This window comes from Sus scrofa, chromosome 7 (assembly GCF_000003025.6).
Source record: "Sus scrofa isolate TJ Tabasco breed Duroc chromosome 7, Sscrofa11.1, whole genome shotgun sequence".
Taxonomy (NCBI): domain Eukaryota; kingdom Metazoa; phylum Chordata; class Mammalia; order Artiodactyla; family Suidae; genus Sus; species Sus scrofa.
In genome coordinates, this window is record NC_010449.5 from 19,688,944 (window position 1) to 19,706,520 (window position 17,577).

At 45.1% G+C, this 17,577-nt stretch overlaps 1 protein-coding gene and 1 long non-coding RNA gene across 11 annotated transcripts in view; one reads left to right on the forward strand and one right to left on the reverse strand.

Annotated features, from left to right (window-relative positions):
- The window catches only part of RIPOR2 (RHO family interacting cell polarization regulator 2), a 232,988-nt gene that overhangs the window by 79,586 nt on the left and 135,825 nt on the right, over positions 1-17,577 (reverse strand). The window contains exons 1-2 of one of the 10 annotated variants that reach the window (XM_021098402.1): positions 14,513-14,802; positions 9,981-10,968 (exon numbers count right to left, since the gene is read on the reverse strand). The exons of 7 other annotated variants lie outside the window; for them this stretch is intronic. The gene's annotated coding sequence lies outside the window, so the exon portion shown is untranslated. Of the gene's footprint in view, positions 1-9,980; positions 10,969-14,512; positions 14,830-17,577 lie in introns of those variants that run through there. 2 more of the 10 variants (XM_013977481.2, XM_021098406.1) reach the window with 2 other exon arrangements.
- LOC106504346 lies at positions 1,476-12,595 on the forward strand. The gene is made up of 3 exons (XR_001297747.2): positions 1,476-5,308; positions 10,005-10,135; positions 11,499-12,595. It is a non-coding gene; the product is annotated as an uncharacterized LOC106504346 (long non-coding RNA).

Here is a 17,577-nt window from a genome sequence, read left to right on the forward strand (position 1 = left end):
CTACATTTAGAAGAATTTAGAATAGGTGACCCTCTGTCAATCAAAATAAACAGAATGGTGCATCTTTTGGCGGCCACACAGCTGTATTCCTAGTATCACCCAGGGAGGAAATTCATAATAACTTTCCATGTTTGCAGATTGCTCCTTTCCAAACACTTTGACATTGTATCCTGACAGCAACCCTGTCAATTTAGGTAGGACAAGTACCATGGTTTCTGCTGAATAGGTAAGGAAATTAACATGTCGGCAACTGTTTCAAGACCATTGGCAGAGCTGGAACTAGAATCAGAGTTTCTATCTCCCACACGTGGTCTTGCTTCTACTCATCTCTATCTTCCTTCAGCTGAGAAAACAGAATCCTTCCTCTACTTTTCTTTGCCTGTTTCTGTCTTTTTTTTTTTTTTTTTTTCTTTTCTTTTTTAGGGCCACACTTACGGCACATGGAAGTTCCCAGGCCAGGGGCAGAATTGGAGCTGCAGTTGCTGGCCACAGCCACCACAGTCACAGCAACGCCAGATCTGAGCCACATCTGTGACCTACATGGCAGCTTACGGCAATGCCAGATCCTTAACCCACTGAGCCCCGCCAAGGATCAAACCCGCATCCTCACGGATACTAGTCAGGTTCTTAACCTGCTGAGCCACAACGGGAACTCCTCTTTGCCTGTTTCTTAACATGACTTTCCATCAACTTGGAGTTGAGGGTCTTCAGTATTCAGAATGTCCTGTGGCCCTACAGACATCATTAATCAGTACTGACCAATGAGTTTAAGAACAATGGCTTCTTGTCTCACTGTCATTCCTTGCTTCTTACTGTCTTATTCCATTATCACTCCCCACAATGAAATGCTCATTATAACACAGTATAACATAGTATACCAATAATCATAGCATTTAAGATTCAACAAAAATAAATGGGTAATCCTTGCTATTGAGGGGTAACATCCTATACCTTAAACGCTTGTGATTAAATCCATTGTTAGGAACTGCAATGTTTTGAGTTTATTTGAAGGCATTTACCACATTAAAATAAAATTTTAACCTATATCTCAGCCTCTGCACCTTCCTATTGATATAACCACCAATGATCTCTGGAAAGAGGCTAATATAATGTACTATGTAATTAATTAATTAATTTATTTATTTATTTATTTTTGTTTCTTTACGGCTAGGGGTCGAATTAGAGCTGCAGCTGCTGGCCTACTCTACAGCCACAGCAACTCGGGATCTGAGCTTCTTCTGTGACCTGACCTACACCACAGCTCATGGCAATGCTGGATCCTTTACCCACTGAGTGAGGCCATGGATCGAACGCGCGTCCTCATGGATACTAGTCAGGTTTGTTACCGCTGAGCCACGACAGAAACCATCTAATTTAGATCATCTCAAACCTGGATGAATATTAGAAAACCTGGGGAGTTTTTTTTTTTTTTTTTTAAATATGATTATCCACGACGGGAACTCCTTATTTTCTCTTTCTAATTGTTATTATTGTAAAGAGACACAACAGATTTTTGTATTGATCTTGTATCCTGCAACTTTACTAGTTTGTTTACTAGTTTTAAGAGTTTTGTGGTAGAGTATTTTGGATTTTCTTGAAATAAAATATCATAAATTTAAAAAACAAATAAATAAAATAAAATATAATTATCTGAGCCTCATCCCTGGAGATTTTGATTTAATTCAACTGGGGTGGAGTCTGGCCATAGAAACTTAAAACAACAACAACAATAACAACAACAACAAAAAAACAACCCTTCCAGGGTTTGATTTTTCTCTGTGCATACGATGTGCCGTAACCATTGGTCAAATCTGCTTCTATTCTTCTAATATGTAAAAAATTGAGTCATTAATGTTCTTTAGTCATTTGATTCCAATTCCACTTGAAAAAATATTTGAAAAAGGCACTGCAGTCTTTACTGGAAACATAGGACAAAACTGTATTTTTCATTTATTGGCAAAAAAGGAGTGGTTCTGGGAATCTTAGGATTTAAAAGAAAAACGTTTCTAATGTTGCAAAGACTCAAAAGTAACCATCTACCAAGACTGGAACTCGCGGTGGTCTAGCCTTGTGTTTCCCAACTGAGTGCTGACAAAACAAATGCCTTCCATCACAGGGTTGTTGAGACCAAAGAAGTCACCCTGCCTGGGTTTGTGGCCTGGCAGTACCAGTTTTTATGATACAGTCCTGACAGATTGCTTGACCTCTCCAGACTCTAGTCACCTCATATGGAAAACTGGGATGATGAAAGAACCAAGCTCACGGGTTGCCGTGAAAATTAAATAGGTTAATGAATTAAAGTCTTCGAACAGTGAATAAGTGTTTGCTATTCTTATCACTACAATGACGGGGATGTATTATCAAGTCATCTCCAGTTTAATGAGGTCTAGATGGAGACTTCCTGTGCATTTCCCAGAGGAGAAAACCTTCAAAGGAGGTTGATGTCACGAGTTTTATAATTTACCTTGGAACTCATTTATGAGGACTGTGCATTCTCAAGTCTCCTGAAAGTTGAATGAGCTGCAGTTAGAGAGACTGTATGATAACTGCAGAGGGGCTAAAAAATAGTCAATTCTTCCTAAATAAAACATTGCAGTTGCTATTAAATATAGTGCAAGATCCTAGGACATTTTATGACCAAAAAGACTTTTTTTTTTTTGGCCGAATCCGAGGTACATGGAAGTTCCTGGACCAGGGATCAAACTCAATGCCACAGCATCGACCAGAGCTGCTGCAGTGACACCACCAGATCCTGAATCTGCTGAGCCACAAGAGAAGTCCAAGAAGGCATTTTTAAGAGTTGATATCTACAGTATGATTTGTTAGCTTTTCATTGAACACTCAACCAGCTGCTCTGAACTTTTTCTTTTTTGAAGAATGTCATTCACACTGTGTGTTTTTCAAACCGTATCCCAAGGCTTTGGAATTAAAAGTACAGAGAACATTAAATGTGGGTGTTGAGTACAGTCAAATAGGATGAGCAGACTTTGGAATGTGAACTAGGCAATGTCTTTTAAAAATGACATGCATTCATGTAAGAATGTATTCTGATCCTTAGGATGGACAAAATTTTTGTCTGTACCAAAAATATATCATTTGGCAGGATGGGCTTATTGTTTGCAAGTCAGCAGTGCGGGTGTTCCAGCCCCAAGAGCAGATGCCCTCCAACTGTTCAGCCTGGGGTATTCAGGGTGATGAGAGAAAGGGGGCCACAGCGTGGACAGGTGGCTGGACACAGCCAGTCACTGCACCCCCTACCCTTCTGCTGCCTTCCAGAGCTGGATTTCAGATCACACTGTGTGCCAAATTAATATTCTCAGCAGGGAAGGAAGGTATCAAGTTTATCAGTTACATTTCTGTTAATACTTCCAGAGTCAAGGAAAATGTTTTAAGTGAGAGCATTTGTCTCAGTAAAGGAGAGTACACTTAACGCATATACATATATATATGAGTGTGTGTGTGTGTGTGTGTGATGTATTTCTTGACAGTGAATTCAGAGACAATGTCATGCCAACACCACTCTAATTAATAGAGGGTCTTAAGTTAGAATCATAGAGATTGTCACAGTCAGTGTCTTTCTAAATGACAGAGAGAATCAGCAAGTGAGAACAAGGAAGCTGCAGGGTCCAGAAGCTTAAACACAGGTGCCCACACAGACTCCTCAAGCTGTGTGGTATGCGGTCAGATCATCAGTCTGTAGGCACACAATGGGTGTGACTCTCCTCTTGGGAACAATGGCCTCTGCCTGGTTTCCTTTTCTCTAAAATGGGGCTCATAACATTTACATTGTTAAATTATTGTCAGGATTAAGAGACATCAAGGCTGTCAAGTGCCAGGCATGGAGTGTGTACTCAGTATAACAGATGCCTAATACCACCATCCTCATCATCAAGGTCAAGGATGAGAAGACAAATGGCCTTACCTAAACAATGGAAGTTTTATGTCTTTACGTTCTGCTTCATTTTGCTACTTGAGTTGATCTTGCTAAAATCTCAAATTTCAAGTGATAAATTCTGGCACTGTAATAAGATTATCATGAAGTTGCAACTCACTTGTCTAAGAGGGGGCTTCCCTGTGAGGGGGTGTGGAGAGGGAGGAGCCATCTTCAACTTCTACTAACAAGGAAGATAAAATCTGATTGTGGCATGCACCTTTGTAAGTTGAATCTTTTTTTTTTTTTTTTCCCATAACAGAGCAATTGAGGGCCAAACATACATTTCTTCTTCTCTTCATAACGTTTCCTTTGATTGCTCCTTTCGGATCTTTCAGAGAACTTGATGGCAGGATAAGAAAATAAAAGTGAAGTTCAATGTGCAAAGTGTTGGCTTTTGAACTTCACTGCAATGCTCTGGTTTAATGAGCTCAATTTAATCTCCTCTGTGTAAGTTCCCATATAAGACCTTCCTTTTATAATTCGCTGCTGGGGGAATTCGCTCTATTTATGCTAAATAGATGGACAGAAATCATGTCCATCTTTCTGATCACAGTAACTTCAGCGATAACCAAGTATGTGCCCCTTTTTTTCTGGCTACAAAGAAGCTCAGAGCAAAACTTGCTGCTCAATCATAGCATAAGCATTAATTCGTTAAAAGTCAGAATATTGACTTTTTGAGTTCCTCTTTTGGATACTTCCTTTTAAAATTGTATATTATTATAATCTATCTCAAATTTTTGAAAAGTCATGGAGTATAAACTTTTTAATAAACTTGAACCAAGTCTTATTCTTCTCCCAATTACCACAGATGAATTCAAAGAGGCTTTAACAGCTATCGCTTGACAAAAGCAATAGGTTTCCATCCATGTCCACTCATTGCCCCATAATTTGCTCCAGCTGCTTGTTTCAGTTTTCGTTTTTGGAAGCCACTGGACCCAGAGGTTCCAGACCATGTGGAAACTAGCAGGCATTATTATAAATCCCCCATAAACCTTGATAAAGGAAATAATCATCATTCTCATTGAGTTATCCCCATGAAAGAAATTTTACTCAGACTAATATAGGGCCCATAAAGATAATTTCTCTTGCGCTGATTTGAAAAATGGGCACTTCTGGAGAAGATCAAACAGGAGTTAAGCCAGTGAATCTAAGCTTTTGTTCTGAAAATTATATTCAAATCGAGTCAGTTCAAATCTGAGTACTCTATTTGTGATGCAAATCAAAGGCAAAAAATGCTTCTGTTTAACAAACCAATGCAACTGTGCATAGCACACACCCTGGTTACCATTTGAAATCTCTTCTGAGAGCTGGCTAGAAGGGGGAACCATGCATGGATTAACCAGATCTGACACCATCGTTTTCCTTCAACTGCAGGTAATTATCCTGTATAACCCTCCTATGCATAAATTAAACTCCATGAATTAACAATGATCTTGTTTTCCTACATTCAGTAATTAAGACAAAATTGATCAAGGGATACTTTACATGAGGATGGATGAGACAGCAGTCCTTTGGAAAGGGAAAGACTGAGTCCCTTCTCTCTCAAGTTTGCTTTTTCTCCATTTTCCTCCCTCTTGTGGGGTTTTCAGAGCTCTGAGGCATTGCGAGCACGACAGCCCTGTGCAGTGAGGAAGGGGAAGGCTTGCCATTGACAGGGGTCTTTCATCAGGATGCATTGTTTACTCAGAGGGAAAGTGCCTGTTCCCTTTCTCTTCGATCAGGTATCTCTCATGGCAGGCACACTGCTTAGTTAGCTGGAATAATGAACCTTTTGGCTGCACAATGCAAAAAAAAAAAAAAAAAAAAAAAAAAAGCTTCTCGGTGACTACAGTAGAATCGTGAAGTGTCTCATTAATGTCTTGATGTCAGCTAGGAATCTCCACCTGAAAACCAAGTGGACCACCTGAGGCCTGAGTGGCTAAGGCAAGGGATCTGGCAGCCACAACCCGGGTCGGTTCTGTGGGAGAACTCAGGCTTTGGACCATGCCACTAACTGGTGCTTAGAGGAACTCAGTTTGGGGTCTTTGTGTATTTCCATCCACAGCCACAGCCCAGACTGATACCAGACAGCTCATATCTAAAACTGTACTCTGCCCTTACTAATTGGACGAGCCAATTAATCCTTTTGTTTTGTTTCCTGATTTGTGACACCAGGGACATTAGTGTTAGTCCCGCCTATATCACAGGGTTCTCTGGTTTAAATGGCACAATGGATATGATGAAAGTTGTTGAAAATGGGAAAACCCCGTAGAACTAGAAGGTACAATGACTTAGACTAATGTGTTATTTTATTCATATATTTATTTTTTTAGGACCCCACCCGAGGCATATGGAAGTTCCCAGGCTAGGGGTTGAATTGAGGCTGCAGTGCCAGACCCAAGCTGCATCTAACGCCAGATCCTTAACCCACTGAATGGGGCCAGGGATGAAACCCGAGTCCTCATGGATACTGGTTGGGTTTGTTACCCCTGAGCCTCAATGGGAACTCCAATGACTTAGACTAATGTATTATTAGGTACTATTTCCAAGGAGAACGTGAACATGAACTTCAGAAGCAGTAAACTTTAGGTATCAAGGAAGGAGGCATGTGCAAAAAAGAAGTGGTAGCAAAAGAGAAAGGAGCAGTCAGCCTGCTGAGGAGGAAGGGATTGCCAGGTGGGTGGCTAACTGCACTTCATTGTGTGTTAGTCTGGATGTGTTTCATTGCTTTTTCTCCATCTCCTAAGTGGGTCCTAAGTGGGGAGTGATGACACTCCCCAAAGCAAAGCCTTGCAGCACTGCCATACTGAGATAACTCTATTCCAAAACAAGTTCCTGGGATTCTTGCTTATTCAACGTTGAATCAGCCAGTTTGGAATTCTTTCTCGATGCTATAGATTCCACTTTTCCTAAATCCTTCCCCAACAAACCAACAAACAGTTTGCTTCTGAATATATATTTGAAGAATGAGTTGTTTAGGTCAATATTCTATAGGAGGAGAAGGTAGGCTTTCGATTCGGTTATTCCACTACCAATAACGTCATGCTGTTTACCTCAGAAGGCAAAAATTTGATAGGAATAACGTAAGACTGTGATTTTGACCTTTTTTTTGCATCTGATGATATGGACTAATCTGGGTATTTATTATTGCATGACAAATCACCCCCAAATGCAGTGGTCTAAAACAATAACAGTGAGTCAGGAGTTGGGAAGGGCTCTCTGTGGACAGTCTGGCTCAAGGTCTACCATGAAGTCGGACGGTGGCTGTGGACATGGAGCAGTAGGCACCGGAAGAGCTAGGGGCTGGTCAGGCATCTTTCTCTCTTCCTGTGGCCCCAGCCTTCTTCATGTAGTTGGCGAGTTTGGGCTTCCTCACAGCATGGCAGCCTCAGGATAGTCAGGTGCTTATATGGTGGCTGATAGCTTCAAAAGCTACTGTACTAGCCAACAAAGGAGAAGCTGAGTTATCATCTGTGACCTAGCCTTGGAAGTCAACATTCTCTATTGATCAAGAAATTCACAATTTTGAGGGGAAGGAACAAATACCTCATTTCTCAATGGAAAGAGTATCAAAGTCACGTGTAGAAAGGGCCTGTGGGATGAGAGATACTGTTGAGGCCGTATTTGGAAAGCAAAGTCTGCCATATAGACTGACTGTATAAAGTTGAGTTAAGCTATAGAATGCCAATAATTATCCTTATGTACTTATGTACAATCTCTCCTTAATACCACCCTGCCAGCAATAACAGACCACATGGTAACGTCTAGTTCAGTAAAACAGGCCGCTATTCTGAGGTCTTCTCTGCCTCTCCCCCTTGGGATTTCATGACTTAATAACACTTGTTCCTAGAAATCTCAGGCATCCAGTCCTGTTCTGCCATGTCCACATGCCTCTGTCTCTCAGAGCAGGATAGTTAAGAGCTGTGTCTATACACCAGAGGCTCCCCATGCCCACCGTCCCCATGTCTTCCCATGGCAGCTGCACAGGATATAGGTGATTCCCGATTCACATTTGACATCATTTCAATCTCCCCCTCCCCCCCGTAAGGTGCCTTCTAGTACCAAAGCCTGAAAGCTGAAAACCACTTTTCCCAGAATCCCCTGTAGCTTGGATTCCACACATGATGCAGGAGGCCTCCACTAGGTGTACTTGCCACAAGATTTGCAGGCCAAAATGATGGGAAGGCTGTCAGTATTAGTTTCCAATAGCTGCTGTAACAAATAACTACAAATTCAGTGGCCTGACACACAATTATTATCTTATAGTTCAGGGGGTCAGAAGTCTGAAATGGGTGTCACTGGGTTGAAATCAAGGTATCAGCAGAGCTGAGTTCTCTTCTGGAGACTCTAGGGAAAAATTCATTTCCTTGCTTTTTCTAGCTTCTAGGTTCTAGAGGCCAGCTATGTTTCCTTTTTTGGGGCCTTTTGCTCCATCTTCAAAGCCAGCAATGCTGCATCTCTCTGACCCTTCTTCCATTGTCACATGACCATAGCTGGGATAGGTTCTATGCTTTTAAGGATTGATGAAATTAGCTTGGGCTACCTGGAGAATCCAGGCAAATCCCAAGGTGCTTAACATAATCATATTTGCAAAGTTCCTTTTGCCATGTAAGGTAACATCTTCATTCATAGGTTTTAGGGATTAAGACAGGGATATCTTGGGGGGAGAGTGCATTATTTTGCCTACAGTGCTGAACTTTTTTTTTTTTTTTTGTCTTTTTAGGGCCACACTCACGGCATATAGAGGTTCCCAGGCTAGGGGTTAAATTGGAACCGTAGCCACTGGCCTATACACCACAGCCACAGCAACGCTAGATCTGAGCTCCGACCTAAACCACACAGCTCAAGGCAATGCCAGATCTTTAACCCACTGAGCGAGGCCAGGGATCAAACCTGCGTCCTCATGGATACTAGTCAGATTCATTTCCACTGAGCCATGATGGGAACAACCCTGTGCTGAACTTCCACCTCTTCTGTAATCACCACTGGCAACCACCTTCACGGATGATCTGGTTTTTCTGTGGTGCCTTTCTGGCTGGCTGTTTCCTGATGGTGGCAGTAGCAGCCTCGTTCTGGAGGCAGTAGCTTCCTAAATCAGTGGGCAGTGTCTTGATTATTGATTAGTCAGTTACTCTGTTACAACGTGACTTTTGAAGTTGTTCTGGGAAGTCTGACCACAAGTGTGTTTCCCTGGCCTTCCGGACCCAACAATTCAATAAGCCATTTTATTGTATATCCTTTCTGCTGAGTGGATTCTGTTGTCTGCAATGGGACCCTGTGCATGTTGTCAGTCCTATATCCCTGTGTGTGTCCACCTCTCTTTTGTCTAAGCTCCACGTAGTTCTGAGGGTGAGGCATCACCAGGTCAGCACTCAATTAGATCACAATTTCAGAAAATACAGATCATTTCGAAGTAGCTAAAATGCCACTAAATAACCTTAAAAGTGAAAACTTCCTGTTAGTTATCCTGGAATCTCCATTGAGGATAGTTAAAACTCAAACCTCTGTATATCAGCAGGGGTCACATGAACAGATTGTCACAGTTAAAGCCAAGACCAAGTCTCTCCAGGCCTTCATATATAGCAAAAACTATGGAAATCAAATGCTATACTGGGAATAACCTTGGGGAGTTGCATTAGCTCCAGGAAACTGTCACTTTGGATTTATTCCTCCTATTAGAAGACGGAAAAACCATGTGCTCTTTGTGTTTATCTGCATTGCTTTTTTATAGTTGTAAGCTACCTCCCCTCTTCCTGCCCTTGCCTCTCTTCCAAAGGTCCTTCTCGAAGACAAGGACAGAGGGGACAAGCTTGAAGAGAATGGAGTCATTGTTCCTTCAGATCCTTCCTGAACAACTCGCTTGAGAAGGAAGAGATCACTTCCAGTGCTAGACGTGAAAGCCCAAAGACAAGGACTTACACGAGAGTTACAAGACACAGGTTGTTTTGGGAGATGATCATTGCCAGCCTGGTTTTAGCACCCTCACCATTATTAATAGCCTTATTTCATAATCGTGCCCATTTGACCTTTGCCAGGCGTGCCGCCTCGCTGTCCTGAACTTTCTTACCTTCGGTCTTGATCTTCAACCTAGGTCCCGGGCAGTGAGTTCATATTCGATGTGTACGATGTGCTTGGGAGAATGCAAGCCCTGAGCATCCAGGAATGAACACAATAGACCCTCTGCCCTCAGGGAGCTCACAATCTTCCTGGTCTTCCTCTCTGGTGAGTCTTCCCTTTGCCCTTTCATGTATCTGTCATCTTGCAATAGGCACACAGATGAAATCTTCACCCACTACTCACACCATCAGCTACTACCAATCACAGCCTTCCTTTCCTGCCTCTGACCTCCTGTACCCCTTATTTCTAGGGTGACCAAACAGGAACCCTTTTGAGTGAAAGGGAGGGCTATTAATAATTATGCTGAGATAACAGATACAGACAGGGCAAGCTAAGACATGCATGGACAGCACTCTGTCCAACACAATTGGCTTCTTCCTCCTCTTCTCCGATTCTCTGCCTTCAATATCCTACCCTCTAACATTGAAAGAACACTCTTAACTCTGGCCAGATCCTAGCACCCTCGTAAATTACGCAACGCTGAGCCCTTGGCCTTCCAAGGCACCTCAGAAATCAAAATGATTGTTAATCACCCCATTATATTTTTGAACGCTAAATGGTGTGAAAAACATTCCCTTTGTCTGCGACTCTGCCCTCCTCGGGTCTGGCAGAGAGCTCGTTTTGATCTTATGAAACACAACACAGAAGATATTGCACCTCATTTGCTTTCACTGTTGAAGAGAAATCTAATTTCCTTTTTAATTAGTGGGATGAACGTGTGAAAACATTCATCTCCTCCACGCGGTGCTCCTCGGTGTCATGTAAACAATGGGCACAAGAAAATAAATCGCAGTGGCTTCTCTTCTCCACGGTGCCCAGGGAGGGCGCCCCGGCAGCGGGCCATGTGTAAAATGATCTTTTCTCGATAGCTGGCCACACTCTGAGAAAAACATCTCTTCTTTTTAGGGAACACTTCCAACCAAAGTGGGATGAGTGTCCTGTGACAAAAAAACAAAGCAAACCTTGGCCATTCACCCAGAGAGGAACTTGGTGGCCTCAGAGAGGAGATAGGAGGACGGAGGAGGATGGGGCGGGGGTTGATATTAATTCATCCAAGAGCCGAGCGTTGAGCGCTTTTGTTTAGTTGAATCAACTTGAAGGCCTCCACGCGCACAATGGGGAGGTTTGATTTTCAGGGGGAAAATGTGGTACAGAGCCACGGGCTATAAGGATGTGATTTCGAAAGCAGAGGGTTCCTTCCAGATGCAAAGGCACGCAGGCATCGTCATCGTCCTCCTTTCATGCACAGATCTTTCCAGTAATCACCTCGTGGGGTGTTTACATGACAACTGCCTCACGGAGCCATCCCACGTCTAGGTTTGCCTTTGGGGAACCAATTATGTGCTGCTGGCCTATCTGTACCTCCTCTCCCCACCCCCACCCCAGCTCCCCTGCTTCATTGTCTGTTTTCAGCTGGTATTCTTTTCTGGTTGAATGGCCGCAAACACAAGCTGTCTATCTCCTCCAGCTCCTGGAGTTCGGCTTGGCAGATGAAAATAACCTTGGTAAAGGAGCTGTTCAGAAGCACAAGGCCCTGCTCGCGGCCACCAAGGGCAGCAGAGGCCCAAGTAGAAAGTCAAATCTGCCATTGCCCCGAGGAGCACCCATTGTATAAACAAAACAGACTTTCACTTCTACCACCACTTCCTCCCAAGAAAAGCAAGAAACCGGTTTTAGACTTCTGACTTCTTTTCAAAATGGAAACAACTTTGAGTTTTCCCCTCAACCCATGGAATGCAATGAACAATAAAATAAAACACTGGTTTGCAGACACGTCAACCCAAGGGACTGTTGTTTGTCTGATTCGACCATTTCATATGAAACATGCAGGCTGTGCTGCTCACTCTCCAGAACAGCCTTTGTCTGTGTTTGAGTCTCTTGACACCTAGGGGTGAGCTAATAATCTGCATTAACTCAAAATACAGCAGAGAAGTGACTTGGTTATATTTATTTAGTTAGTTAGTTTTAACTTGGTTATATTTAGAAGTGGGCAAGTGGTTGGTATCACAGCTGGGCTGTGCGGTTTTACCATAGGAGGAATGTACCCACTTAGCGACCTCAGATTTAGGGTGGGCCACCTGGCCATCATCAGTAGGACCCCAGGTCAATGGACTTCAATACTAAAGAGTAGAATTCTGATGTGAGTTTAGCTACCAACACCCATAGACATAAAAATCTTCTTCCAAGGCCCCTTGGTCCCTTTTCTGCTGGAAAGAATTCTATTTTGCCGTCCATCAAAGGAAGGAGAGCCATTTCTAGAATTTGAGTTCAGGTACTCAGAATTCTATGCAAGTCCCTAGTGCAGGTTTTTAGCTTTTCTTCCCTCTAGCTTGGTATTTTTTATACTGAAGATAAAATAGTCAAAGCAAGATCTCACGCTGGACTGGTAGAGGAAGAGAAAGCAATACCCGTTGGAGATCTTTGGGAAAAGCAATGTATGTGGTATTTAAAAAAATTTTTGTTTGTTTGTTGTGTGGCACATGGAAGTTCGTAAGCTAGGGGTTGAATCAGAGCTGCAGCTGCCAGCTTACGCCACAGCCCCAGCAGCGCAGGATCTGAGCCACATCCGCAACCTACACCACAGCTCACGGCAATGCCAAATCCTTAACCCACTGAGCGAGGCCAGGAATTGAACCTGCATCCTCATGGATACTAGTCAGGTTCATTACCACTCAGTCACAATGGGAACCCATATATGGTATGTTTTTACTAAACAGATTCCCAAGTGTTCAGGCTTTCAGATGTTTGGATGCAGCAGATTTTCGGATAAATGTATCACCTTTCTGGGGAAGAGCCAAGGTTTGGCAATATCTCAGCTGAAGGGGGAGCTGGGTACAGGAGACTGACCCTGAGGGCTGGGCCAGGAGGAGGTGGTGAAGAGGGGGAGACCCCCGACTGCTGTTACTCTGACTAGACACACCCCTGCAATTTGTTCTTACAGAAGAATAGCCACTGGCTGCCTCCTAATTAACCACTGGAGAGTAGCCTGATGATGCCAGTTCTTGGAGAGCTCACAGCTGACATCCGCCCCTTGGAACAGCAGCTCAAACAGGCTGATGGAGACACAATGGAAGTAGACAGTGGGGGTAAGAGAGGAAACCAGAGGCTGGTCCCAAAATTAAGTGAATAGGAATATACTGGGCTGGGGGTGGATAGCAGAAGAGGAACATTCTGAGCCAGATAAACCTGATAGAAAACAAAAAGGAAGAAACGATTGTGTGTCAGACAGCAAAGGGGCAAATGCTCACAGAAGATGCCCAGTCCCGTAGAGAGCACAAGCACAATCTCTTTGGGAATGCGCGGATGATTAGTCACAGTCCTAGAACTTCATTCAGCCAAGTGCATGGCTGTGAGCGTGGAGGAAGTGGGGAGTAGGGAGGAAAGACAGACCCAACATGTTTTCCAGGACAGTCATGATTGCTTCCCCCTGACCAAAAGCTTGAACGTTTCCTCCCCCTCACTCGAGCAACACGTTCCTATCTTCAGGATAAGAACCTTGGACGCTGCCAACCTCCCCGACGCCCCACCCCCGCCCCACCCCCAATCCGTCCGGTTATCTCGCTTTTCCACTTGCTCTCTTGCTCCTGCGGGAGCTGTCACTTTGCACCAGGGACTGGCACAACACTTCTGCCACCCTAACATCTGGATGGCTTCCGCTTGTCTAATTTCCAACAGCACCCACTCCCTTCTAAACTGAGGTTCTCTATCGGCTCCCCACCACCCTGGGGTAGGGGGATAGGAGGTTACGGTCTCGCGGTAACCGAGCTACAGAGGCTTCTTTTCTCTAGACCTTCTGAGCCACAGAAACTTGCAGGGATGCTCCCAGCTTCAGGTGCATCACCCCTCCCTCGTTTTTCCAGACGCTGGTCAGCATCAAGGCAGCACATTTCTCCTTCTTGCCCCTCCTCCCAATTCTCATCCCCCTCTCCCCACATGGCCAATTTGGAATTCAGACACGCGGGCTGAGGCTGGTTCGCAGCCAAGTTGAATCTGGGCAGCCCGGGGGCAAGTCAGGTCCCCAGAGACCGCGATCCCAGCCCTGCGCTGGACTCCCCGTGGCCGCTGAGAGTGCCAGAAGTCGTTAGGTGGCAGCGGGCCACCCAGGACCTGCACCCTGGGGCGCTCGCACCTCCCACCCTCCATGGCACGAATCCTCTGGCCAAGCGCGTCTCAAGCTCCCAAAATGCCCCAGCCCCCAAGAACTGCCGCAGGCCCCTTAACATCCTCTGGTCGGTCCCTCCACTCTCCTGGGCATCCCTTGGTTCTGCCTGCAAAAGCGCTTGTGCCCCCTACCGCTCAGCAACTGAGCGTCTCTTTCCTGTGGCATCGGAGACCCGAACCCTCCGAGGCTAAGGAACGCCCCACTCCCAACGGCTCCTTAACAGGCAACCCTCGAGCTGAGGACATTCTCGCCACATAGACCTCACCCGGGTTGTCAGCCAAATCAGAAGCAGAAAGGAACAAACAAAAAGGTGCACATACCTAAAGACGAAGCCTCCTTGTCATGACAGGGGGACTCTTGCTGTCTCTGGCTTAGAATAACAGCCTCGGTGCAAAGCAATGCCCCGGGCAGCCCGCACCCCCGGCTTTGCAGACAGCTTGAGCTCGCTCACTCGGGTGAAGGGACAAAGGGTCGCCGGGAAGCAGGGGGCGGGGAGGTCCCTGCGCCCAGGCCCCGGCGCTGGCGGCCCTCCCGCGTCGGCTCCAGGCAGCCGCGGCTGGGGCTGAAGTTGCGGGGCCGGCGGCGCGCGGAGCGAGCGCGGCGGCCGCGCAGGGGGCTGGGGCGCGGGGAGCGGGGAGCGCGCGGGGGCGGGGCCGCGGGGCCGGCGGCGTCACCCCGGCAGGGAGGGGGCGGGGAGCCAGCTGCTTGACAGTTACTTCAGCGCAACTACGCGAGGCTGCGCTTTGCTGGCTGCCTCCAACCGATCGCGGGCACGCTGAGCTCCTTGGCACTAGCTGGTGTCGCCCCTTTGGAGTTATCCTTGGAATTCGTGCAGAGGACAGAGTGCATTGGAGGGAGAGGGCAGGGGAAACCAGCCAAGGCCAGGAAAGGCCCTTTCATCGAACCTCGTGGGATTTCGAAGAGGCAGTGCATTGAAACAATGAGCTGGGGCGACGTCGGATGGGTGTGTGTGTGTGTGTGTCTGTGCTGGTGGGGTGAAGTTGGTTGCTCACGGCAAGAGTTGAGTTGGAAAGTCTCTGGCCATCTGGTTTATCTGGGCTCTCTGCTAGGGCTTGTTTGACTAGAGAGATCTCATAACAATGGGGAGAAACAGAGTTGTTTTTTATTTTGTTTCGGTGGATTTGAACTAGATGTAAAGCTTTCCTTTAGGAAAGTGTGGCTCTGACAAAGACATTTCAGAGAAAGAGTCTTTAGAGTGGAAAATGTCCAAGACGGGCAGTCCACAAGGTCCCAAAGACAAAGTCTCTGCTTCTGTTCTTATACAGGGAATCCCTTATGCCTCAGTTTCCGTGTCTGTAAAGCCACCAAACAGAATAAATTGTGTATGCAGAATGCATTGAATAGAATGGTACTGCAAGGTGCATCCCCCTTCCCCAACTTGGGATTCAGTCACCTCGTGAGGGAGCTAGTAGCAATCAGTGAGTTTAGATTTAGACCAAAAGGGAACATTTGAGGACATCGTGTCCTTATCCAGTTATGATAAGGAGACTGCATCCTCAGGCCTGGAATCTGAGCTGCCAAAACCATAGCTTAATCAACCATGTCAAACCCACCTAAGGATACAACAATAGGAGCAGAATGTGTTTGATGCCTTGAAAGGACACCCAAGAGCAAGCTCTGGTCACCATGTCTCTGCCTTAGACCATGAAGGGCAGCCTGAGTACCGAGGGTCTTGACAGTCTGAACACTTCATGTCAGCTAGATTTTTCCAGACACCCACCTCCCTCTGTCCTTATTCCAACCTACAAATAGTCCCACGTAGACTTTCCTTCAGAACAGAAAATGTGTTGACCATATGACATGAACATTCCAGCCTTCCCGGCAAGTTATTCCTCGTGTGTTCACTATTGGTATTCTAGTCAATACATGCGTCCCTAGTGAGTTGGGTTGATTTGAGCCAATCCTTATGATGCTGAACACTACAGTTCAAGGACTATCTTCTTGTATGCTAGGAACCGGAGCAGAAACTTTACAAGTACTGTATCATTTATTCCTGAATATAAGTCTGCAATAGCTATTATTACTCCCATTTCATGGACGGGAAAACCAAGATTCCAGGGAGTTAATGTGACCTGTCCATAGGGAGACAATTGAATCCATTTCAGATGCATGTGCAAAACCTGGTTTTTGACACCTGCACACATGTGTGATGGTGGCCCCATGATCCTGTCTGCCATAGATCCTTGTTCGTCTCTGTAGTCTGGATCTAGGGTCATCCCTGTTGTATCCTTGTTGCTACATGACAGCTGAGTCCAGGTTTTGTGAGTATTTCCTTACCCTGCCTTCTTTCTCACTTCCTTTTACCTAGCCAATGACTCCCCCTGTTCTTTCCAGGGTCAATAAATCTGATAGCCGCAAAGGTCTGAACAGCTGCAAGACTCCCACAGACTCCCTTTGCCTCTTGGTAGCTACTAAAGTGGTCATAAATAAAACTGCTATTGAAACATTCTTTGAGATAAGTATTTGTGGAGAATTGAGAAAGGGACAGGGGATAAAAGGACACTCTGCCTACCCCAACCCTCACAGAGTTTACAACCTAAATGGCAATAAGGAGATTAAATATGGGAGCTGAAGAACATCAAGACAATGGTGAAATAGACACAAGGCCAAGTAGGATTAAGTCAAGTTATACACTCCTCCCTACCTCCCCCCAGAGTAAGCAAAACCAGCAGAAGGGAGAGGCTGGAACCTGGATACTCCTCTTAAAAGATAGTTAGAATTAGGGCAAGTGAGAAAGAGGCAGTTCTAAAGGTAGGTTGGCACACTTTACAGAGGACTCAGTGGAGTTCTAGGGAATGGTGTGTACATAAACATTTCAGGCATTTAAGGCCCCACAGTGTGCTCATGTGCTAAAGATGCCCAGATTTACATTTCCAACTCAGAACTCTCCTCTAAGGTCAGATATCCAAGTACCTATCTAAAAATTCCTGTTAATTTCTTGCTGGCCAATTCATGGTTCTCCTCCCCATAAACCAAATCTATAGGCCCTCCATTATACTTAACCATTTTAGTAAAAAAAAAAAAAAAAAAAAAAAAAAAAAAAAAATGGCATAAATACCCTACCAGTTGCTAGGGGGCCAGAAGTCTGGAAGTCACTACTGGTAACGCCTCTTTTTCCTTTACTTCTCAAATGCAATTCATCAACAAAACTTACTGCTTTTGTCTCCAAGACACTTCTCATTCTTGGTTACCCCTCTCCAGCTCTACCATCATCGCCCTTCTTTAAGATCCTTCATCTCTTGCCTGTATCGCTTATCTCCTTCCCTCCACTTTGCCCTTCCCTAGAATCCTTTCTCCACTGTGGCAGACCAAACTTTTTAAGATGGTCCTCAACAATTCTCACTTCCTAATATTTACACCCTTG